General features: G+C 42.3%; 1 non-coding gene across 1 annotated transcript; it reads left to right on the top strand.

The window, feature by feature from the left end:
* The first annotated feature begins 2,878 nt into the window (after positions 1-2,878).
* Positions 2,879-2,985, top strand: LOC126666362 (small nucleolar RNA R71). Its single transcript, XR_007637866.1, has one exon. It is a non-coding gene; the product is annotated as a small nucleolar RNA R71 (small nucleolar RNA).
* Positions 2,986-5,706: the final 2,721 nt, after the last annotated feature.

Below are 5,706 nucleotides of genomic sequence, written 5' to 3'. Positions count from 1 at the left end.
TTTCAATAACCGCCGTTTTTGCCCTATCCACTTCAATTCCCGCCTCCGATATCCTATGCCCGAGTACAATGCCTTCATCCACCATGAAGTGGCACTTTTCCCAATTTAGCACTAAATTTGTCTCCACACATCGTGCTAAAACCCGCCTTAGATTCACTAAACAACCATCGAACGAATCGCCAAATACGGAGAAGTCATCCATGAACACCTCCATAATATCTTCAATCATATCGTTGAAGATTGAGGTCATACATCTTTGAAATGTGGCGGGTGCGTTGCATAGTCCGAAGGGCATTCGCCGGTATGCAAAGGTACCGTAGGGGCATGTGAAGGTCGTCTTCTCTTGATCTTCCGGGAGGATTAGTATTTGATTGTACCCGGAGTACCTATCAAGGAAACAATAAAACTTGTGTCCCGCTACCCTTTCTAACATTTGATCGATAAATGGTAGCGGAAAATGATCTTTTCGGGTTACCTCATTGAGCTTCCGATAATCGATGCATACTCGCCAACCGGTTACCGTCCTTGTGGAGATTTGCTCTCCTTTTTCACTCTCCACCATCGTCATACCGCCCTTTTTAGGAACACATTGAATGGGACTAACCCACTCACTATCCGAAATCGGGTAGATTATTCCGGCGTCGAGGAGCTTGACGATCTCTTTGTGCACTACCTCCTTCATATTCGGATTCAATCTTCGTTGCCTTTGAGCCGACTTCTTTGACTCGTCTTCGAGATTGATCTTATGCATCACAATTTGAGGACTTATTCCTCGAATGTCGGAGATTTGCCAACCCATTGCTAACATGTGCTCTTTCACCACTTGCACAACCTTCCTTTCTTGATCCTTAGAGAGCTTGTTCGAGATGATTATCGGCAACGTCTCGTTCTCCCCAATAAAAGTATACCGGAGGTGCGGCGGAAGCGGCTTCATTTCAACTTTTGGGGGCAACTCCGAAGATGGTGGAGTCACACCATTACTCTTGTTTAAACTTTCCGGCTTCGGTTCATCCTCTCTAGTATATTCATCATCCCCCGACTCGGAATGAAACGAAACTTGAGAGATTTGTTGAGGACAAATTTCTACCCTCTTTACTTCGTTCAACAATTTCACATTCTCCCGGAGTTGCTCTTCCACAATCTCATCAATCACATCAATTCTCATGCAATCCTCCTCCTCGATGGCATTCCGCATCACTCTCTTCATATCAAATTCCACACTTTCCTCATCAATTCTCAAGGTGAGCTTGCCGGCATGAACATCAATGAGAGCACGCCCGGTGTTCATAAAAGGGCGACCAAGAATCATAGGACATTCTTTATCTACCGCATAGTCTAGGATCACAAAATCCACCGGAAAGATGAATTTATCCACTTTAACGAGCACGTCTTCCACTATCCCATACGGCTTTTTGAGAGAGTGATCAGCAAGTTGCAATACCATCGAGGTGCGCTTTACCGGTTGATCATCAAACAAAGACCTAAAAAGAAACAATGGCATCAAGTTAATACTTGCCCCAAGATCACACAAGCAATTTATAGCATTCATATTTCCTATAGTGCAAGGTATAGAAAAACTCCCTGGATCCTTAAGCTTTATCGGTAAGTTTCTTTGGATTATGGAACTACAATGCTCCGTGAGCGGTATTGTCCCACCTTGCTCCCAACTACGCTTGTTCATAATTATGTCTTTCAAGAACTTTGCATATTGGGGCATCTCCCGAAGTGCATCCGCCAAGCTTAGATTGATTTGCAATTTCTTGAAAATCTCAAGGAACTTGTGAAATTTTTCGTTCCCTTGAGCTTTCCTTAACCGGCTTGGGAATGGAACCGGTGGTACAAACGGTGGCGGCGGTGGTGGCCTCACATAGGGCTCTTCAACCTGGATAACCACTTCCTCACATTCCATTGGTAGTTCTTGGCTTGAGCTTGCTACATCAACAACCACTTGAGGCTCATCCTCTTCAACAACATGCTTCTTCCCATTGGCTTTCTTAAGGTTTCTCCCGCTTCGGAGCTCTACCGCCTTAACTTGCTCTCTAGGGTTATTTTCCGTAGTGGATGGCAACCCTCCTTGAGGTCTTCCTTGAAGCGAAATTGCCATTTGAGAAATTTGAGTTTCCAAATGATGGATAGTAGAAGCTTGATTCTTCTCCCTTTGCTCCATTTTCTCTAACTTCTCTAGCACTTTGGAAAGCACATTTCACTCATCCGTATTCTTTTGTGGTTGGAATCCCGGAGGGTGTTGAGGTCTACCACCATAGTTGTTTCCTTGCCCTTGATGGTTATAATAAGGGCCTTGATAAGGACCTTGTTGTTGGGGCCTATTTCCTCCTTGGAAACTAGGACCCGCTTGTTGATTTGCTTGCACATTGCCTTGGCCCTCTTGATTCCTCCATCCGAAGTTAGGATGGTTCTCCACCCCGGATTATAGGTATTCGAGTAAGGATCATTCCCTTGGCGTTGACCTCCCACATAATTCACTTGTTCGCTCCAAGTTTGACCCGTGGCATAGCACTCATTACTTCCATGATTGAAATCTCCACAATGCTCACAACCTACTTGGACATATGCAACCGGAGCATTCCGTGGACCCACTTGCTTCTTCAAGGCATCAACTTGACTTTGTAAAGAGGCATTCATGGCTTTCATCGCTTCAAACTCCTTGGATTGGTCAAGTGTCATTAATGCCTTTTGAGCCGGTGGTCTTCTCCTTTCCGAGGACCAAGTGCTACTCACCATAGCCAATTTTTCAATCAACTCATTAGCCTCATCAAGCGTCTTTTGCATCAAAGAACCTCCCGCGGCCGAATCAATGGTAGATCTTGTGATCTCACCCAAACCATTATAGAATATTTGAAGCACATGTTCCCTTACAAGCCGATGATGAGGTACGTGCCTTTGGAGATCCTTGAACCTCTCCCAAGTTTCATAGAGAGATTCCCCCTCATATTGGTAATAATCAATGATGTCCTTTGTCAACTTCGCGGTTCTCCCCATCGGAAAGTACTTGTGAAGGAAAGCTTGAGCAAGATCCCGCCAATTGTGGATTGATGCATTAGGTAGTGATCGAAGCCACAAGCTAGCCTTGTCTCTTAGTGAGAACGGAAACATCCGAAGCTTGATTTGATCGGAGGTGACATTATGGAGCTTGAATGTGTCCAACACTCCCAAGAACTTGGCTATGTGTTCATTCGGATCCTCACTTGGTAACCCAAAGAATTGGCACCGCTTCTCTAGGAGTTGAATCGTACTAGGCTTGATCTCAAAAGTAGCCGCAGTGACCGGTCTTGCAAAACACCCATAGGTAGCATTATCCACATCCGGGAGGAAGAAATCCCCCAAAGTTTGTCTTTGTGCTTGATGGCCTTGAACTTGAGGGTGATTGTCCCCTTGTTGCGCTTGCCGATTCCTCTCATCGAGTGGAGGAGGCGGATGTTGCCTCACTCCATCGTCTTGAGGGTGATAATGCTCCTCCTCATAGTTATCATCCCCATGTTCCATGATAACGGGTATACGATTCTCCCTTCTCACACTTTTTTCAAATCTCCCGAGGTTGTCTTGAAACGGTTCTAGCGGAAGATTGGCCCTTCGTGTATTGTGCATACACTATAGTTGATCTCCTACACAAACAACAACAAGCAAACCACGCGTAAATCCGGAAAGAAGCAAAAATAACAAAAGTGATAAAAACAGAAAATAAAGCTAACTCGACCGAACAATAACTAATTTCAATCAATCAATAAACACTCGTCACTCCCCGGCAACGGCGCCAAAAACTTGTTGAGCAAAAAGCACAACTTGTAATAATCCGGAAGTCGGAATCGATCCCACGAGGAGTGAATCTAGAGCGATTGATGAGAATGAATTTTAGTTGCGATTCAATTCGTTTAGCGAAACTCGAATGGTTGAAGTTCAAGTAAGATTAACACTAAATAGGCACTAAACAACTAAACAATTAAACTAACAATTCAAGCAACTAAAATAAGAACGAGTTTAATCAATAAGTAAAAGATGTCTAGGGGTTGAAATCATTCCTAGGTCATGCATACATGGTAATGGATGAATTGGTATCTAGCAAGGGCCGAGTTGTGCCTAGCGCACCGTTCCCGCTCTCTCGAGCCTCTAAGAACGACAAAATCAATCTTCAAGTAATCAATTAATGCCTAACTCACTCTCGTGATACTAAACAAAACCAATTACCCAACATCAATTAATCAACAAACTCAAGGTCACCTAAATTCTAATCCACTCTCGTGGTATTACAATCTAGGCTTCTAATTCTAAAGTCTATTCACCTAACCATTTCTCAATGAGTCAAGCAAACACTAAATCATGCATTAGATAGCTAGGCTAACACAAGCATTAGGAACTAGAATTAGAACAAGCATTTAACCAATCACCATACCATTTAACATAACAAGAAGGAAATCATCTCAACCCCCAAACATGGGGGATTAGTTACACATTCCAAGAGCTAAATTAACAAAATGATAAATGGAAGGCATGGGTAAAGAGTACTTACAATAAGATGAAAAACCCACAAATAAAAATTGTAATAGAAAATAAAACTTGTTCATTCAATGAAGCTTCAAAGATCTCAACAATGGAGGAAATATAAAAATCTGGAAATTCTATTGAAGAAGAAGACTAAAATTTAGGGATTTCTAAAATTAGGAGAAGATTTAAAAGTACACTAATAGAATAAAGTCTAGGAAAATCTTCCATCCCTAAAATAGAGATAAGGCCCCTTATATAGTACTTACAAAAGAAGGAAAAAGACAAACATTCATTTACACATGTGTTGGGCCCAAAATAGCAAATTAATAAAGCCTTGTTGCATCTTGAACTAAGATTTCCCCATTCCAGCAAGCCCAAGCTCGAATAGAGCTCCTTGGGCTAAATGAGGAGCCCGATTCGAGCTGCCATTTTCTGCCCCGGATCTCGATCTTCAAACCTTCGTAACTCGGTGTAGAAATGTCCGATTAAGTCGATTCTTGAACCGTTGGAAAGCTTAGGACGTCTACTTTAACTTTCATGAAGATCACGAGTTCATTTGAGGCTTCTAGCTAGTCCAAATTGGTCAATTAGTGCCCAGGGGTCAGCTTTTCAGATTTGCAAATGAGCTTCCGCATCGCTTTTGTCGTCTTTTCCAACTTTTGCACCAAAATACTTCCGCAATGCTCCTAAGTACCTGAAATACTAAAACACGTAATAAGGCATACGAAATACCATAAAACCGTGATAAAACGTTAATAAAGCATGCGGAAACGACGCTAAAGATAGGAGTAAAATACTCCTATCACTAGCTTCGCAAACTCATTCTTAGTTTTTAAGGCTGACAAGGCTGTATACAACAATTTAATAGAGAATTATCTCGAACGTCTTATTTTGCCTCCGACGAGTTTTCGTGTTGGTGTTCTGATAGGAGTATTTTACTCCTATAATTAGGGTCGATTTTACTCGGTTTTCATCATGTGTAGTATTGTTTTTATACATTATTTGGCGTTTTTACGTTTAATAGTGTTTGTTAGTGTTTCAGTGGAAATTAGGTGAAAATCGACTATTTGGGGCAAAATTATGGTGGATTGCGTGTACGAGTAAAAAGCGTAGCTTGCGGACGAAGGAATTGAAGTTCACGAACGAGATTGAGGAAAAAAAGGATTGTTCCGTTCGGAAAAGAGGTTTCACGAACGGAAAACATGC

The sequence above is a fragment of the Mercurialis annua genome, linkage group LG1-X (genome assembly GCF_937616625.2).
Source record: "Mercurialis annua linkage group LG1-X, ddMerAnnu1.2, whole genome shotgun sequence".
Taxonomy (NCBI): Eukaryota; Viridiplantae; Streptophyta; class Magnoliopsida; order Malpighiales; family Euphorbiaceae; genus Mercurialis; species Mercurialis annua.
This window is presented reverse-complemented; position numbering and strand designations above follow the sequence as displayed.